The following is a 20,096-nucleotide window of genomic DNA, read 5'->3' on the forward strand; positions in this document are numbered from 1 at the left end:
TGCATGTGGTAGGGGAGGCCCCCCGCTGCTAAAGGCTTCCTGCTGAGAGAGCTGTTTGACATGGGTTCCCCCAAATGCAGATCTGGCAGTGACAAGTTCACTGTACTTCGCCTCTTCAGGAAAAGGGTCCCAGAAAGCATGGTGGAGAAATAGGAGCACAGGTAAAAAGAGAGATCTCATGAAGTATGGCTGTTAAACACGGTAACTGCTGTGCACTCCAGGTGCGCAGTCTGCCTGGAATTCTGGTAGGCAGGAGAACTCGCCCCTCACCCTCACCTGCTAGGAGCCACAGGGGAAGAAGGACTTTATCCATTGTCCCTCGGCTATCATTAGTGAAAGGCTCTCTGGGGTTGAGGGATAGGGTGGGTCAACTTCCAAAAGGCAGGTAGCTCTGTCTGGGGGCAAAACCACTTGCCAGGTCACTGTGTGCAGTCTAGCAGGGAGCAAATAAGGCCTTCGCAGTGCCTACTATGAAAGCGTGCCATGCAAAAGTCCTCTGTACCCGCCTCTCACCACCTGGACAGATACCAGTCTAGTCAGATTATGATTGTCTTGCTTAATTTTGCCCTATTCTTTTGACTCTTACATGAGGAGTATAAAAAATAACTATATTTACTACCTAAAAACTCTTTATCACTTTCTACAGTGGACCTTTGCCACACTCAGAAACTGGTAAAATAGTGAGAGCCACTCCTGAGTCTTGGTTGAACACTAGATCTCTCATGGGAACTTGGAACCATATAAGACATCCTGTGGGTCATGTCCTGTGGATGATGGCATTTTACTGGACATTGATTCCACCCAGCCTTGAGTTCTCCTGCATTCTAACACATCTGCACCACCTAATGGTTGGTGCAAGAGGAAGAAAGAGGCAGTAGATGCTGGATGGTGATTTTCAGCACACACACACACACACACACACACACACACACACAAATATCAAACAGGAAAAGAATGATGGGGCTCCGGTGCCAGTCCACTCTAAACATGAGCTTCAGGGGCGGGGGGGGGGAGGGAGGGAGAGAGGGAGGGAGGGAGGGAGAGAGAGAGAGAGAGAGAGAGAGAGAGAGAGAGAGAGAGAGAGAGAGAGCGCCAGCCCAAGCGCTTGTAGTTTGGAATAAATGAATGCTCCTGTTCTGTGGGTGAGAGGCGACAGGAATGCCACACCTACCACAGCTCTTCACCAGTCTTCAGGTCCCGCTCTCTGAATCCCAAACCGAGGTTCTGCAAGTAGCAGGGGAGAGAAGTGGGGCCAAAGTTCTAGCCCGGCCAACTTTGCTTTTCTGTAGGATGCAATGGAGCTGAGTAGCTAGCAAGCCCCTCTGGAGATGAAGAAGCAAAAGCACTGTCTCCATTCAGGTGACTCCTTTCTATGCCAGCATTCAGCTTCCTAACACAAAGGTGCCCTCAGCACAGAGGTCCTGCCAAAGGAACAGTTCCCTCTGATGCCCCAGGGTAGCTCAAGAAGGCATGGCGTAGTAAAGCCATCTGCAGCCATTAAAAGAAAAAGAGCGAGTAAGAGGGTCCTTAAGATGGGCTTAGCATTCTCACCAAGAAGGGGATTTCTTGGAGATTCCAGGACAGGAAGGTGAAGTAGATCCAGGACTTGGCAGGAAGTGGGCAAGTTGGTTTGGAAACTTTCTTAGCAAGTGTTGCAAGTCGGCAGCCTTGTAAATACCTTCTGGGAGAAACAGACAAGAATCAGCAGTTATTATCTCTCTTGCCTGTTTAGATTTACATCCAGGGCAGGTTAGGAAAGGGCATGTGGATTAGGAGAAAATCTGCTTTATATCCCCTTTCAGTCATAATTCAACAAACCCTAGATCAGGGGGGCAGCCGTCACTCATCCCCTGCCATGATCCCAGCCTCACATATCCGTTGCCTGGTGTAGGGGAACAGGCTGAAGTTTAGAAAGGTCAACTGTTGTGAGTCAGAGTTGTGATTCAAGCGAGAATATCTGCTGGGTGTGGCGGTGCATTCTTGTTATTCCAGCACGTGGGAGAAGCAGGAGGGTCAGGCCTTCAAGGCCAGTCTCAGCCTGAGTTTCAGGAGACCCTGTCTCAACCACTAGGGAGATGGCAGTGGGTCAAGCACTTGCTAGGAAAGCACTGAGAAACTAAGGCCTAATCTAATTCCTAGAACCACATACAGATGAGTATAGTAACATCTGTCTATAATCCCAGTGTTGCTGTAGTAAGATGGGAGGCCAAGACGGGAGAATCCCTGGAAACTTGTAGGGTTCCAGTTCTCCAACTGGGGGAAAGGCAAAGATTGACACTCAAGGTTGATCTCCACGTGTATACTGTAACACGCATGCTTATTCACTCACATATGAACCTGTACATACATATATGTACCCATATCATACACAGAAACCACATCCACACTGAAGTTTAAAAAACTAAGCAAACAAATAAAACAGCCTGCCTGTTTTAGCAGCACACACCTTTAATCCCAGCACTCAGAAGGCAGAGGCAAGTGGATCTCTATGAGTTCGAGGCAGCCTGGTCTACAGAGTAAGTTCCAGTACAGCCAGAACTACATAATGAGAACCTGTCTCAAAGAAACAAGACAAACTGTAATCCAGTACACAGGAGGCAGAAGCAGGCAAATCTCTGAGTTTGATACCAGCTTGGTCTACGTAGAGAGTTTCAAGCCATTGGGGCTAAATAGTGAAGCCCTGGAGAGAGAGAGAGAGAGAGAGAGAGAGAGAGAGAGAGAGAGAGAGAGAGAGAGAGAGAGAGAGAGAGAGAGAGAGAGACAGAGAGAGAGACAGAGAGAGACACAGAGAGAGAGACACAGAGAGAGAGAGAAAGAGACGAGAGAGAGAGACAGAGAGAGAGAGAGAGAGAGAGAGAGAGAGAGAGAGAGAGAGAGAGAGAGAGAGAGAGAGACAAATGGCAGGAGGGGAGAAGAGGGAACTAACGGTGGTGTGACAAGATGGCTGAACGCTTGTCCCTAAGCCTGACAACCTGAGTTCTGTCCCTGGTAGATGAAAAAACCAAATTGCTGTCAGATGTCCTCTGACCTCAACATTCATGCCGTAGCATGTGTGCACATAGCCTCACATGCGCACATAAAAATACAATAAATGTCAAAAACAAAGAATAGAGGCCAGCTGAGGGATACCAAGTTCAAGACCAGCCTAGGCTACACAAAATAAATGAATAATAAAAATGCTAGTGACTCGAGCTATCCAGATGGCCTGAATTTCTTGCATATGGCAGTATTAAATATGTGATAGGGATTTGTCTCTGCTATAGGTTCAACACCTCTCCATCTTTGGAGTCATTCAGTACTCATGGTGAGGGGCAGAGAGCCTGGGCTAGCCCCAACTGACATCAAGAACTCTTTCCAGCAACCATTGATAGTTCCCAGAGAAGAGCAGCAGTTAAACATGCAGGCTCAGAAGCAGCCTGCCTGGCTCTCAATGCCACCTAGCCCCCTACTTGCCAGCTGTGTAATCTTGGCAAAGTTACCAACCTTTTTGTGTATCTGAGAAGAGGGACTCTCAACAGTGCCAACAATTCAAACTTAAAACAGAACTCAAAACAGAGCCTGGTGCCTGGTGATGCCTGTGTGTTGGCAATTTTACCCAACACACTGACACCCAGTCTCCTGGGATACCTAGCATCCCTAGGGGAAGCCAAAAACTGGGGTCTGAAGAGCAAGGGATCTGTTTGCATTAATTGCAGGCAAGGAATATGCTAGCTGAACCCATCTGGGCAGGGAGGGGGGGCAGGCCAAATACTAGGCACAGGAATGGGGACTTCTGTGACTCCCAAGTCCAGAAGCCTGGTCTGTTGTTTCCATGGAGTTCAGTATGTATCTCCTCCCCTCATGAAGAAAGGCCAGGCCCAGCTTGGGAGGGAGGAAGTTGCAGGGTAGAGAGCTGACAGAGGAAGGCAGGATGGGGCCAGTAGTGCCCGGTCTGTGCTCTAGGCAAGAACTCTGTCTCCACCGGTGTTCCCAGCAGTGTTCTCAGAACTCAGGATTGGAAAGAGGGAGAAGAACATTTATTGAGAAGTCTGGTGCTAAGCTGGGTGTTTTATCAACCTTGGGGCTGCTCATCGCAATCACCCAGCCTACTGCAGGGACTCAGGAAGCTGACACACTGATAACAAGGCAGGGGATGGTGGAATGACTGGGGCTGGGGCTCAGCACAGATGGCCCCTCTTAGTGGAAGAGCCAAAGGAAGAAGCCAGCAAGGAAGAGGGTGTGGCCTTGGCCTGCTGACTCCAGGCACAATGTTATCTCTCCTGTTCCTGGCTCCACCTCTTCGCCCTCCCTCCCTGGGATCAGTCACTGCCAAGGAGGAAGTGCACTTGGTCTTCTCACCCAGTTGAACTGCCCAAGTCCGAGTACACAGAGTGGGGCTCAAATGCCAGGTACTGGAACCTGGACGCTGGTCTGGGGGCCCTAGCCTTTCTTTGGCCACTTTCCAGTGACCTTCCATGGGTCCCTGACTTCCGGGCCAGGAATGCTCATCGAATAGTTGCAACTCAGGATGAGAAACCGAAGTGGGGACAACCTAGGGTAGAGGTTCAGCTCAGGCATTAGAGTCAGGCTAGCCCTGACACCTGATCCTGGCCTCATTCTGCAGTCCTATACTTTAGGGACAAAGTTTGCCACAGAAGGTGGCAGCTCCCAACACACTGGACACCAGAACGCTGACCGTTTATAAAGTTTTGCTCTGTGGTCCAAGTTGGAAACCTCCTGGCATAGCCTTATGAAAATCACTTCGATTCTCTCAGCTTGGGGTCCAGTGCATCTAGAATCCAGGTCTCTCAGCTAGAGCAGCAGCAGTTCTGTTTCCGTGGCAACCCTGCTATCTCTCGAGGGACCATCTGGATCCTGTCACCCTGGCAAGGTGCTGCCCAGGCAACCAGGTGTTTGTGTTTTTGCAGTGGAAGTTCTGCATAATGATAATTCCCTCTCTGGGGACAGGGTGGTAGCCAGGCAGGTGGCTGGAAAGAAGCAGGCCCACCTTGGCTATGTCGTTTGCCTTTGCTGTCAGAACAGGAGAGCTTTGGCCAATGGCTTATCATTAGCAGATGCCTCATTACCTTCCTTGGAACATGGAGGCTTGTTGAGGCTGGCCAGCTGGGGAACACTGCCCAGGGGCTGGACTCCTTGCAGGGAATTCCAGAGGACCCAGTCTCACCTGTTTGGAATGAAGAGACACTATTGTCTCTGGCAGGAAACAGGAATTACTAGGAGCCTGCCTTTCGAACTGCCTCGTAATTATAGTCAGCAGAAACTCGCTGCCTATTGAAAATAAGCTGGATTCACCCCTGCAACATAAGCACCTGTGTGCCCCGAGATTGTCTGCACCTTCAAAGAGCTCACACGCTGGGACCAGGCAGGGACATGCTTAGCAGGATTACAATGTCAGAAGAGTCACATGGCCCAGATAGGATAGCGTAGGGGGCATGTCAAAGCTCCTGCTGGCCATCTAGCAAGAAGCTGACTGTATGAGGTTGGAGCCAGAGGACGAGACAGTGGGGGGTGGGGAAGCACAGCTCTCTGCCGTACTACCTTAGCAGCTCATGATGGAATGCTTTCCTTTGCTGAATGAGGAAGCTGAGGCTCACAGGAGTAAAGTCCAGTGCTCAGGACCACATGGCTGGAGAGGGACGAGGTCAAGGCAGAACTAGACAACTACATTCTGAGGGTGTGCTGCTCTGATGTTGGGGCTGCCAGGGAAGCTCCATTTTCTGGGGGCCCACTGCTTCTTTCTGAGCATTCTCCACCTCTCCCTTTCCTCCCTCTCTCCCTCCTTTCCATGCCCCTTCCTCTTTTATTCTCTATTGCCTTTTTACCCCTGTCCCTCCCCACTCCCCCGCTCCTACTCTCCTCATCTTCTTTGTCTTTTCCTGTCCCTCTGGGGGCTCAGCTCTCTACAGCCCTAGCCTTGCTGGCTCAGCTATGTTCCACCGTGGAGTCACCATCTCATCTTGTTCCTCTGTCTAAGGCACAAACCTGGGATGCCCGCTGCCATTTAGCTCTGCCCATTCCTGAATGCCTCAACCACAGAAGTAACGTAGCTAGCATATAGTAGTCCTGTTCCCTCAAGTTTCTTCCTGGTCCTGATCTCCCTTTCATATGTACCCCAGATGTCTCCCTCCCTCCCAGAGGCCAGGATGCATATCTGTGCAGACAGGTTTGGGAGAGAGGGCAGACAACCTACCTTCCCTGAAGAGGCAAGAGATAGTACAGTTCTAGTCCTGGGCAAGCCAGATGAGCATCTGTGAAATTTGGTGAGTATGTCCAGGCACCACTTATGTACCCTTGTGCGAACAGAGGCAACTTGGTGATCCCCGGAAAAAGAGTCAGATACTCCACTTCTGAAGCTGGACCTTGTGTCTGACTTTTGTATCCACATGGAGGAAAAAAAAAAAAAAAAAAGAGCAGAGAGGCTCCCCCTTCGAATATAGAAGTAGGATGCTGAGCCCCAGGGCACTGGAGCCCAGATTGGACCACAGTTAAATTTTAAGCTTATGGTCCCAGGCTCTACCCTTGGTTGAGAAGAGCTCTGTTAGCTCTATGTAGAACTCCTATACCTACCTAAGCAGGTAACCAAAGATGACGTCTCAGCTGAAGGTCCAGAAACGGGCTGGGAACCAGAACACCAGCCCCTGCAGCGGGCATCCTTGTGCATTGAGCAGCAGAATGCCATGCACACGGCCCTCCTAGAACTGCCAAGACTTCAGTTCCTACACCGAAGTGGATATTTCTCTTGCGATCAACCATATGTTATCTAATGCCATGTCCTGACCAGTCCAGCATGGTTGGCTCTCAGTGACCAATGCAGGCATTGGGCTTAAATGATTTGAGTAACAAGGAGGAGACAAGTACTGTCCATCTGCAGATGGCAACGGCTGCTGCCTTAGGTTTGCCATCTGCTTGCCTGCTTTTGAGTTGTGGCTTTGTTTACTCGTGCTGAAGTTCAAACCTAGGCCCTCCAGCATACTAAGCATTCACTCTACCTTGGCACACAGCCCCAGCCTTGCTGCTGTGTGACTTCAGAAAACTAGCCTGACCACTCTGCACCTCCTCTGGTATATCAAGAAATGGAGCTATGATCCCTCCCTCCCGGGTGGGTTTTTTATTTGTTTGTTTGTGTTTTGTTTGTTTTGTTTTGTTTTGTTTTGTTTTGTTGGAAGAGAGAACAGGATGTCGTAGGAATAAGAGGTGTTTTGTTTGCCACTGACTGAGACAGAGCAGATACAGGACGCTGTCCTCCACCCACTAAAAAGAATCCCTCGTGAGAGAGGAAGTCCTGGGTGATAAGTAGGTCAGGCCTCCAGCAGTGAGTTGCTGGAGATGACATAATGAGCGTAAGTGTTGGCTCTCGGCTTCCTGCTCCTGTTACTCTCGGACATGAATGTCTGAGTGCAGAGGGTTCGTGAGATCACTGGCTCAACGCCTATCTGATCTGAGAAGAGACCAGCACAGAGTGGAACATGGTCTTCCCAGCATCCCTGACCCTCATAGGGCCCGACGGATACCGTACAATGCCTGTCACTGTGACACCCCCTGCCACTGCTAACAATCTCAAGTGTTTTTGAGGGGGTTGTTTGTTTTTGAAGTTTTTGAGGCAAGATCTCATATAGCCCAGGCTAGTCTTGAACTCTTCATGGTACCACCTTCTAGGTCCTGGAATTGCAGGTCAACACCACCATGCCTGGCTGTTGAATACTTGTAGGTGGAAAATTCCACACCCGATCCCATCAACAGTGCAGGGCTTGGTTGGTGGAGTACTGACATGCCCAAAGCCCTGGCTTTGAACCCCAGCACTGGATAAAATGAGTCTCGGTGGCACACTTCTGCCATCCCAGCACTCAACAATAGAGGTGGGAAAAGAAGAAATTCCGAGCCATCCTCAGTGATATCCTGAGGTTAGCCTTGTCTATATAAGCCCGTCTTTTAACAATAAGTGCACCTTGTTGTTAAAATTTTCCTTCAGACTATTTGCATAAAGTTTCTGTTATTTGGAAATTAATTTAGTAGTAGACTTGGCTCCCCTTCCCAGAATATGTATATACACTTATTTTACTCCACCCTAAACCCAGAAATCTGAGATGATTCTGGGTTTCAGATAGGGGCTGCTCTGCTTATGCACTGACGAATCAGTTTAAGGAGACAGATTTTATTGAATCGTCACCATGCTGTAGATGCTGGGCAAACATGACACACTCATCCTCTCCTTTGCTCCTTACAAAAATCTTAATCTGGGACTCAGGAAGCTGAGTGGCTTGCCGGACACCCCCTCCCCGCCACACTACCAAATGGCAGGACTAGAATTCAGATCCAGGTACACCTGAGTCCCTGAAGGAGGACGGAGGGTGCCTGGAAGTCTATGGATAGCCGGAGAGGTTGAGGTGAATGGGAATGCGGCCTCCTGACTAGGCCAGTGGGCTGCTGACTCAGTCCCATCAGACCTGAGCTTCTGTATACCAGTTGCTTTTGGATGCTTTGCTAGCCTGTTCTTCCACTTAACCACAGCAGTGTGTGTGTGTGTGGGGGGGGGGGGGGGGCGGAGCACTGAAACTCAAGCCACGAGGTTCTTTCTTTGCAAATGTGGGACCCTGAACCTGGTTCTAGCTTCTTCCTCGCTTCAAGCTGAGGGCTCATATCTGAAGCCCCTGGCTCTTGGCCTCGAAGCAGGGCCTCTTCCAATGTTACGGGCTTGTGTGCCTGACTCTGTACTAGACACAGCAAACAGTGTATGTGAGGTGAGCACCGTTTTCACCCTACAGCAAGCTCTCTAGTGTTGCGTCTGCAGAGGACAGTGAAAGCACCTCACGGCTGGCTGAGAACTTAGAAAGGTTGACCAAGGAAGGCTCCAAAGAGCAAAGCTGCCCTGAGAGAAGGGTGAGAAAGGGCATCCCGGGCAGACAGAAGAGCGCGTCTCTTAGAGCCTTGGTCTCCTTTTGTGTGACAGGAGCAGTGCCTCTTAGCTCTGGGGCTTCTAGCATTTGGGGAGTTAAGGGTTCTGAGGGTGTGGGAGCTTACAGGATCTGGCGTTTTCTCCTGGCTCCTGACATTTAGTCACCCCTGACACTCAGGGCTCTGTCAGTAATAGTTGTTCCTCAGCTCAATGAGTTAATTAGGCCAAATTCAATTACACACCATGCTCTCAGGTCTGTCTGAAACCCAAGGTGGGTGTGGGCTCTCTATGCTCCAGACCATTCAGGAGCAATAGCTTGGATCCCAGGGCTGCCACTCTACACATCCCAGCTGAGTTAACTAAAGCACAAAGCAGGCAGTGTGCAGAGTGCTCTAACAGCACCCTTCAACCTGGGTGATGTATGGACAACAGAAGTTTGCAGCACACAGCACAGAGACTGGGAAGTCCAAGATCTAAGCAAGAGCAGCTAGGGGCCTGGGGATGGCCCTTGGTATCTGCTGGCACCTACTTCCTGCATCCTTCCCTGGCAAGAGGAGTGACAGAGCTCCCCCAAGCCTCTTCATAGAGGAAATCATCTTCCTGAGGGTGCAGCCATCATGACCTCCTCTCCTCCCAAAGGTCCCACCTCTTCATAATCTCGTTAGATAGCAGGTGTCAACACATACATTCTAGAGGGAAACCACTCATATCATAGTGCCCCCATATCACAGTGGCCCAGAGATGGAACTTCTTTGACAGGCAAAGCTACTGACAGGGACGCATGGCTCCTCCACCCTTGGAACATCCCAGAATTTGGTGGACAGGGCTGAGGCTCCCCTGTCCTACCACTCCTGCATGGCCAATTCTTCCCAACTCCATGTTGGCCCCCAGCTGCTGCCCAGCATGTTGACTGGTATGTAGGAAGACCAGTAACACCAATAATGTAGGCAAACCAGGGTTCATACACACAAACACTATAGCAAGCACCGGAAAAAAAACCATCCAAGCCATGGACATCATTTGAGGCTATGAACACCAGTCTCAGAAGCTGGACCTTAGACTCGGTCCTGGCAACTGTAGGAAGCCAGGGCACTGTTTTGACAAGATGAGCGACACAGTCAGCTTTGCCTTCTAGGAGACTTACCATGGAGCTGGGGCTAGAGGCAGAAAACACAGTTTAGAGACCAGAACAGAAGTCTGCTGGGGTGGAAGCGAGCTATGTCAAGAGGGATAGAGGGTAAACCTCCATCATGTCCAGTGGACACACCTCACTCTTGGGTCACCTAAGTGTATTAGGTCACCAGTATGCCAGACCTCTGACACTCAGTCAGGGATAAAAGGTTACTTCATACTTTATACCCAAGTTACTGGTTGTGAATATGGTATATAACACTTTTTGCAGGGGAGAGGGCTGGGAGTTTTACTTCGGATTTTAACTAATTCTAAAGTAAAAGTTGATTGTCTTTTAAGCCTAAAATAATATATAATATACAATCATTTATGGGACAGTTGTGGGATATAGATAATAAAAGGTAGCGCTGAAATAGTACCACCAACTAATAAGTTAGTGGTTCTCCATTTGTCATCCGATAAACATTTGTCAAGCACCTTTTGTGGTTCAGGCACAAACCATCAGGGATGTGCCAGTGAACAAAACAGATACAGCTCCTGCCTTTATGAAGTATCTGATCTAACAGAATTAGATCTTTATAAATAAGCTTCAAGAAATGGAGAGGCAAAGAAGCATTGTGTGTCTGTTACAATAGAGGCGGCTTCAGTGATGTGACTGGGTCTCTTGCCTGGCCCAGTGCCACCTTCCTAGGAGATGAGCAAGGTCACCCCAATGGGCTTGCTGCCTCTTAGGGCTTACCTAGCTGTACTTAGGGGAAGAGAGGTACAGAATCCACACTAGCTGTCTTCCCTGCTATTGAGAAAGATGGTGACCTGCCCTTGGTCTCCCAGCAGGCAACAGAGCTTTCTCCCTGGAAGGCATGTGCTACTCAACTGAGTGCAGCTCCAAGGATCCTGATTTCAACACTGGGCCTCCCACACCTTGCCCTGCCCTGGCGGCCAGCTTCCGAGTTTCCCCAGACACACATTCCTGCGTGGCCTGTTTGCTCATGTCCAAAGCCCCTGGAGGTGGGGGACAGGTGGGACCACACTTGGGAGAAGAAGACACTGCTGGCTCACTTGACCCACTGTGGGAAAAAAAAAAAAAAAAAAACAGGCAGCCAGGACAGAGGGAGGAGAGTGAGAGACGCACCAGGAGATAGATTCCTGGCAAACCTCATGGGCCTGCTGAGTTCTGAAACTTCTGCCCAGAACACTGAGATGTCAGGGCATGCTCCCCCACTACACTAACCTCTGCTCTCCCCTTCTCTAGTACCCCAAGAAGCAAGGCCTTCAGAAACTAAACCTACCAGAACAGGAGCTCCTGTGTCGTTCCCTTCCAACCCCCTCAACTTACACATCTGGGTGGCAGCCAATTACCACCATGCACGGGAAGTCCCCATTCTTCACAGGGCTAGGGCTGAAGAACGTCCCCTGGCTTCCAATTTGCTGTGTGATGGAAAGCAGCCGCTGCACCTCTCTGAACCTCACAGACACACAGACACACAGACTGCTCTGACAAGAAAGGAAATTGCTTTTCCAGCTCCAATGATCTTACATGGGTCCAGGCCTAGAGCCATCTGGAAACCTCCATCAGAGCTGTGTCTTGGGAGAAGTAATAAAACCCCTAGGATTGCCAAGGCATGAACATTCGAACTGCCTCTGTGACCCCTCCCTTCAAAGGCAACTCTAGAAATCAATGGGAAAAGATTCATTAGAGGCCTGGTTCATGTGGTATGCACCCACCACTTCCCGGCCTCTTTGTTAGCCAGCCTAAGCTTCCTGTCCAAACAGATTTCCTCCCTGGAAAATAAGCTTGTGTTCTGCCAGACAGTCAGCTGGCTACCTAGTCCCTGGATAGGTAGACACAGGTAGCCAGGACATGCATATCTCTGGAGCCTATGATTAGTGGCTCTACATCATTCATTTCTTAACTCCCTCATTAATTCAGGCAGCTGTTCTCGGTCTCCTATATAGAGAGAATATTTATTAAGGATTTGTAGGGCATATTTTAGAAACTGTCAGTACAGTTTCTACCAGACAGCAGTCCCAGTTGATGACGCTTGCCCTTCAGCCAGAGAAACAGCATTAAAACCCTCAGGATGAGGCAGGAAGGGTTGTAATGTGGGGCAGCAAGGCTAAGGAAGGCCCTCCTGTGAAGGGAGAACCTGCAAGAGGTGGCAGCATCCTGATGGTAAACTTCGGTGTCTGAAACAGGAAGGGGGTCTGGAGGCTGCCGCAGGGTAAACAGAGGCAGTGGAGGAAGTGGGTCCAGAGCAATGACTGGCCGGCCACAGGAGCTGAGACCCCTACCATGAGCCATAATCGGGACTGACTTAGCTGAAGCCTCTGGAATCGTGATGGGCTGTGACTAAGATTTCAAAAGACTCACCGTATGTTCATGGGCTGCCACTAATAAAGGCCCCAAAGCAGGTACCATGCTTTTTATGGTGTGCATTAATTGTCTCATTGCTGGGGACCAGAATACCCAAGACCAAAGTGTGGGCCTTGCCAGGTGCCTATGAAGGGGCAACCCAGGGAAGGGGCAGCCCTGGGCTCCCTCCAGGCTGCTAGAAGCGCCTCAGATGGGACTTTGAAGCTGCTGCAGTCTCCAAAGCCTGCCTACTCCTCCCTGAAGAAGGGACGCACGTCTGACTGTTGTATCTAAATGTCCTGTTTTCTCAAGGACACCAGTCATGCTGGACTAGGGCCCACACTCATGACCTCATCTTAACTTGATCTTCAGCAAAGACTCTGTTTCTTATATTTTTGGTTGTGAGCCTAGCCTTTTACATCTGAGCCATCCCACCAGCCCAAGACTTTTTTATTTTTTGTTTTTGTTTTTCGAGACGGGGTTTCTCTGTAGCTTTGGAGTCTGTCCTGGAACTCATTCTGTAGACCAGAGTGGTCGTGAACTCACAGAGATCCTCCTGTCTCTGCCTCCTGAGTGCTGGGATTAAAGGCATATGCCACCACTGCCCAGCCCTTTAGAAGGCTGTTTCTAAATAGGGTTTCCTTCATATGTTCTGGGGGTAATCAACATTTGGGGAGTCATACAATTCACCAACACACCATGACTTCTCAGTCTATCTTGATTGTCTTCACTAAGACCTGCTTTTGGGTGTTCTCACCCATTTGTCCAGTAGATTCTGAGAGCCAAACGGTCTTGTCCAGTGTTTGGTTCTTAAACCTCTGCCTCCTGAGTTCAGGAAGACGCAACTCTTCCTGCTTCCACTCCAGCCCTGGGGGCAGCTCCCACCCTTGCTTATCAGGCTCTCTCTGTTGGCATCAATCCTGTTGAGGGGTTCTCACAAGTATAGAGCCCGACTTAGTCCCCTTACCAGCTGAGTAGGTCAGGAAAAGGCAGTTCCCAAAGACTACAAGGGCCATTCTGAGCCGGCTCATGAGTCCCCAGCTTACTCCCCCACCACTGCCAGCCATGCAGGCAGCTTTCCTGGATTTCCAATAACCTGGAAATTGTAGGGTTTCTCGTACATGCTGAGTGGAGGTAAGGGGCAGAGGCTGGTGTTGTTTTCAAAATGAAATGATTATAGGATTTGGGCAGAAGCCAAATGCAGGGTTCTGAGAAAAGCTGCCTGGGTCTGGGATGAGGAACCATGCTGGGGGCGATTCCAGGAAGGGAAGGGGACACTAGGATGGGAGGAGGGGGTAATGAGGTCTCCTTCCCATCTTATCTTTGATGGAACTGTCCCTGCCAACAGCAAGTAGGTGAAATGTACAGATGCTGGATTTTAAAAGAAACAAAGCATTAAGTCGTTTGTTCATGTGGCATGTGGTGTGCTAGGAGCAATACAGGCGCTCTGCTCACTGCTCTGGCTGTGTGGCTCAGGTGGGCACCGGCAATGCTGAGTCTAGGCATCCCATGTCGGACAGGATAACGTGTAGTGTGTACAGCATGTATAAAGGCTTAGGTACTTTCCAAACTTTGCCTGGCCTCACTATCCCTATTTTGCCTTCTGTGTGGCACATAACCTCTGACCAAAAAGGACAGTAAGGATGCTGTGTGTTAATGCTCAGAAAGTGTTCGAACCTACACTAGCATTCAATGGCCAGGTGTTAGTAGGGATAAAGGGGGGAACCCAGCCTTGTGACCCTGCACTGTGTCCCTGGTGTAGTCAAACCTCTAGGCTCCTGTAGCAACACCTGCACTGGCCACAAGCCAAACCTTACCTGTGCCTTCCATCTCCAAGATTAGGAAGGACTTACCAGGACTGAGGGAGAATGGCAGAGTAAACAGTATCATGCAAGGATGTGTGTGTCTTTTGTGTCCTGACCATGCAAGGGAGACAGAAGCCCCAGAAGTGGTGGTTTCTAGAGGCAGGGCCCAGAAGGTGACTCACACCAAATGCTGTCGGTTGATCCTTAGGCAACTTAGCTGCCTGTGTGGCTGGTGTCCTGTGACTCATTCCCTGCATGGGGGCTTCAGAGCAGCAATCCTTTCTGCCCCCCCCCATCTTTTCCATGCTTCTCAAGGACCAGGTATACATACCAGGGGCTCGCCTGTTCGCAGTATCTTCCCACTGAGTGTCTGAGCCCACAAAACTGGCATCCCTCTGTCATCAGGATTTTCAATCCCACTGAATCAGCAAACTGCCTGAGTTAGAGATCTGCTCCATCTCTGGGGCTCAGAACCCATTGCCCAGAATGTGGGCCACATCATGGCAACATAGTTCTGCCTCCCCTGGTCTTGGGTGCTTGGTTTGTTTGTGCCAGACCTTTGTGCCTGATTTCCTGCCTGCCTACCTTCTTAACTCCCTAGTGGCCTTTGGGTCTCTAGGCCTCCCACTAGGAAAAAAAAAAGCTGTATATGGGGGTGGGGGGTGATCCAGCTTGGAACCACTTTTAATCCTGGAGAGACCTGCATCTCAGGTAGGTGTCTTAGTTACTTACTGGAACTGATGCCAGGAGGCCCACCCCTAATCCATGAGCTGGATCAGTGGTATCCTGACTTCATTACCTCCCTTCCCAACCCTCCTCTCTACCAGGTCCTTTAGAGGTGGGCTTCTGCCTGACAGGCCCACAGAGGATAAAGCATCCCCTCTCCGGAGCCAGTCAGCCAGCCAGCCAGCCATGCCCCAGCACTGTGTTTATTGGCGGCTCCTCTTCACTAAGGCCCACGGCAGGAGTTCAGACACCCGCGAGAAAAGCCATCCGCTATTGATCCAGTGTCAGGGCTCCGGAGCCTGGCGGCCATTCATCAAGGAGCCACAGCATGGGGCTACAGTTCGCCCTTTCTTTATTTCTTTCTTCTTCCTCCCAAGTCATTCCCCCCGGGGCGTGGGGGGGGAGGGGCGACTTGCCGAGGTCACTCGGAGAGCTGCTGAGCGTCAGAGAGTAGAGTCGCGGGATGCCTTTGTCTGCGGCCTCTTTGCTGTAGATCCTTATCAAGGCAAGCCGTGGGTGGAGCAGCGGCTGTGGGCCCCAGGCTTTTGAGCAAATCTTTGGAAGTTAGAGATGTGGAGCTGGCTGGAACTTGGAGCTAGTTGGGGAAGGCCTTTCTAAAGAATTTAGTGTGTGGAGTGCCGGCATTTTTGTAAGCGGCAATCCTAAAAAGAGCTAACTAAGAGGGCCGAGAGGGACTTGATTCCGGAGCCGAGAGCCTAGAAATTAGCAAGTGAAAAGGGCCAGTTTGGACTGATGAATGGGTGCTTGAAAACAATTTGTTTTCTTAATTATGTAAATATGCTAGTGAAGAGTATTTACTTTTTGGGTTACCTTGGAAAACCCTGAATCTTGCAGTATTAATTGTTTTCTCTGGGCCCCACTCTGGTGTTTTTGAAGTGGTTCCCTAGGAGATCTAGAAGATAGGACTTAGAGGCAAAACAATGGCGGGACTGTGTCATTATAGTTTCTAGAGGATTGATACCACCACATCCCTGTCTCCAAGGTGTAAATTTTGCTCAGTCCTGAATTCTCACTCAACCTACAGAAATGACCTTTCTTTAAAATATTATGTTTCATTTATATATGTATGTATTACGTGTGAGTGGTTTTGCCTGCCTGTTCGTCCGTTCCGCTTGTGTGCCTGGTGCCCTCGGAGGCCACAAGACGGCTCCGATGTTCCTAATACTGGACTTAGAGATGCTTGTGGGCTGCCACATGGGTGCTGAGAACAGAACGCAGGTCTCTGCAAGAGCTCTAAACCTTTTAACCTCTGAGCTATCTCTCCTGTCCTGAGGTTATCTGTCTAAAGTTAGTGCATTCTGCTGCCATATGTGTGTGCTCTTGGCAGCTGAAAAGGCCCTAAGAATCTATTGAGAATTGTAAACTGACCTTGTACAAAACTTTAGGAGGATGCAGGGGGGGGAGGGGGGATGGGGGACGGGGTCTGGTTATTTAGGAGCTTTAGTATTTGGATTCTGGTTAATTAAGACTAAGTCAGCCTAACACCGGAAAGGAAGTGAATCTTAGGGATGTGTGTCTCCATGCTTGCTTCTGTAATGTGGGCCAAAGTGGGCCCTACCTGCTGGCTATGCTGAGTTGTGGGAACAATGGGAGGGAGAGTCTTTGATCCCTAAATCTCTGTGGGGCTGTGTGGAGTCTCAGTAAATATCCTCGTGAGTAAATGAATATCCCCAAAGAAACCATTTCAACACAGGAGGAGATGTGAGAGTGAGCCCCACCTGAAATAGGTGCACAACAGAGAGAAGTCCATTCCCTCACTGCCCCGAGGATGGCCCTTCCAGTAAAGAGATGCCAATTAATCTCACTCGCAGAAGCTGGTCCTTGTGCAAAAAGAAAGCCAGTTATGAAGTAGGAATTAATCTATTTAACCAGCTCCTGGGAGAGAAAGCCTATGACAACTGCATTTCCAAATGCCATCCTGAAAGTGATATTTCAAGTGGCAGTGGGTGGGATTAGAGCCTGCTAACGACTTGTGTCAAACAAGGAGCAAGAGCATAATTTCTAGATAAGTGATTTGTCTTGCAACTTCCGTGGCAGGCAGTAAGTCAGGCAGAAATGCTTAGGGACAAGTCGAGAGCTTATACTGAAGGGACTTGTGCCATAAGAACGACCCTCAAAGGCAAAGGGCGTCAATTCCCCATGCCGGCGAGATCAGTGTCCAGATGCAGGAAATTTAAAAACCGCTTTTGGCTGCCTTTCTTGGGGGTGAGTGACCGGCCTTTCCCACTTTCCTAATTGGGGCAGTTAGGAGCTCATTCAAACAACTTTCACTGGCGAGTGGGCGGGACCAAGGGGGGCTATAAAACAGTTTCTCCCTAGCGAGTGATCTAGGTGGTTAGAGCCTTCATAGGAGGGAGGGGAGCTTATCTTTTTAGGCGGTGCAGCTAATGGGTTTCCAGGGGTGCCTAAGGGGCAGAGGAGTGGGAAGAGAAAGCTGATGCGGAAAGCCAGAAACCCTTGCTACTGACTGGCTGGAAGAGGCCGCGGCCACCACAGGATGCAGTGTCAGGAAGGCGGCTGCTTCGGGAGCGGGGGCGGGGCTGTGCACAGCAGCCGCCCCCGGCTTCCCTACAGCTGCCCGGCACAGGAACTCCCCGAAGTCGGGGACCAGAGCTTACATGCGCCAGTTCACCCTACCCTGGGCCCCGCGTTCGGGAAATCCCAGGGGCGATAGGAACCCCTGTGCCGGGGGAGTAAGTTGCCAAGCTACCAGACCTTCTCCACCCCCACTAACCTGTTCAGAAAACCTTTTAAACCTAGGTTGCAACTGGACGTCCCCAGCCTGCCCCGCCCCTTCCCCCACCCGGGCCTCGCCGCGGACCCTCATTAGCATGACCACTTGGGAAGATTCGCCGGCGGGGGCGAGAGGCACCCGAAGTCACCCACCGCCAGCGCCTTCCCGGAGGCCCCCTCGGGCGACAGCGCTCCAGAAGCCCCACTCGTACAAGTGTTCCTTCCAATTAATTGCGTAGGCGGGGGAGGGAGAGGGGCCCGGTCGCCGCCCCCGCCCGGAGGCTGAAGCGCCACTCGTCGGGTCGTGCGTTCTCTCAGGCGGCGGCGTGCACCAGCACCACCCCTGCCAAGTTTGAAATGTGAGCTGCCTCCGATCCCCAGTCACTAGCGTTCCCTCGCAGTGAAGTGGCTGGGCCAGCGGGCTGCGCACGCGAGTGAGTGCGGGCTGCGGGGCGGGGGTGCGGGCTCGAGGCTCACGGGGCGGGGAGGGCTCCCCCGAGACGCCAAGGCAAGGCCGCTCGCCTTTCATCGTCCTCCCGCGCTCCTCCTCCCTCTCCTCCTCCCCCCACCCCGCGCCGCCGCGGCGCGCCCGGCTTCCTCCGAGCCCCCGGCCCCACGCGGCGGCACGCAGGCTGGGTGGTCACGCCTGCGGGGTCCAGGAGCGCGGCGCAGCGCGGCGGGCCGTGGGAAGTTTCTCCTGAGCGCCCAGTGCATCCCCCCCCCCCCCCCCCGCGCGCCCCCGGTTCCCATCCCTGTCCCCGGAGGGCTGTCGCTTTCGCCCGGGCGCGCGGCTGGCTGCTTCCTCGGCGGCGGCGGCGGCCCCATTAGCGGAGACTCCGCCTGTGATTGGCTTCGCCCGGGAAGCTGGAGACGGGCGATGAATAATTGATGTGTGCGGTGCGGTAGCCGGACAGCGGCGGCGGTGGCGGGCGGCAGCGAGCGGGAGCGCGGGAGTCGGAGCGCCCTCGGAGCGGGCAGCGCGGAGCGAGCGGGCGCCGTTGCTGCCCGGGGCCCCCGCGCCGCCGCCGCCGCCGCCGCTGCCGCCCCGGCGCGGAGCGGGGATGCAGGCGGCGCCCGCTGCCTGCTCGCAGCCTTTGTTCGGCGCCGGCTGATCCCTGCCCGGAGTAACACACTGCAGTCGCCGCGGGCTGGACTCCAGCCTCTCGGCGCGCCAGGGCGGGACCGCGGGCTGTACAACTTCTAGGTGAGTGTGGGGCTGGAGGGGTCGGCGCGGGGCGCCCGCGGGCCGGGCCCTGGCTCCCTCCGGGCGCGGGGGTGAGTGTGCGTGCATGTGTGTGACAGAGGAGAGCCGGTGCATTGTGGGTAGCACCGTGTGCTGCATGGTGTCAGCCTGAGGCTTGGCCATGAGAGTGGCTTTAGCGTGCACAAGGCCCATTTTGTGCACCCACAGAGGAGACCTTGCTTCCTCCTCTGGAGGAGACGATAGGTGGGGGACCAAAAAGAGTGCTCCCCACGCCTCTTTCCTAAAGGTGAAGTGTTGGTTTTCCAGCAGACATTTTACAAGGTTCCATTCCTGTTAGGTTCCCTTTTCAAAAATAAGAATTAGTTCAGAAGCCTTTGGTGGAGGCAGTGGCTAAGGGTTTTAACTTAAAGCTACCCATTTATCAGAATGAATCCTTAATGCTGAAGACAGCTGGGGGCTCCCATTGCTACAGGACTCCCTTCCCAGAGGTGATGGGTGCACAGCAGACTTCTGACAAGTGTTTGCTAGAAAAGCTGCCCCTGCTGCTGCTAGTGGTGTTGGTAGGTAGAGGCGGCAAAGGAGAATCTGTCTGCACTAAAAGGGCCTTTCAGTGGTGGGTAGGGGTGGCTGGCATCTGACTGAAGATCTTCTACAAGACCTTGCAGAGAGGTTTCTCAGAACACTGCAGGAGCTGAGAAGCAGCTGCCAGAGGTCCCAAGGATGTAGCTTTAATGTTGATGCCCAGGACATAAATAAGTTCCAGTTCCTGGTTCACCTGGAAGCCAGCTGCAGTAAGCCGAGGAGGGCAGACAGTATTCCTTAGATGGGCTTCAGAGCAGCATCAGGGATTACAGTGGGGGTCACGGTGCCCTGCCCTTGACTATCACACTTAACAACCAATGGGCCTGGACATAGCAGGTGGTTCTTCTGAGGGAAGCTTTGTGAGGCAACTGCCAGAGTGTTGGTACCAGTGTTTCTCAATAGCCCATCCTTGAGAATAGGCCAGAAATTGGGCCAAGGAGTGAGTGAACACAGCCATGTCACTGGGAAACCTGAGTGGTGTGAGAGACTTCTCCATTTCAGAAGCTCTGGATCCAAAGCTCATCTCCCACTGCATAGTGTATTGAGATTTAAGGTCTAAATAGCTTATAGTAAGTCTGTTCCTCCTTTTTTAAATGTCTTAACCAGGCAGTGACTACCCTGTAAGTAGCTGGAATCAAGTCCCTTCAG

This window comes from Arvicola amphibius, chromosome 12 (genome assembly GCF_903992535.2).
Source record: "Arvicola amphibius chromosome 12, mArvAmp1.2, whole genome shotgun sequence".
Classification (NCBI taxonomy): domain Eukaryota; kingdom Metazoa; phylum Chordata; class Mammalia; order Rodentia; family Cricetidae; genus Arvicola; species Arvicola amphibius.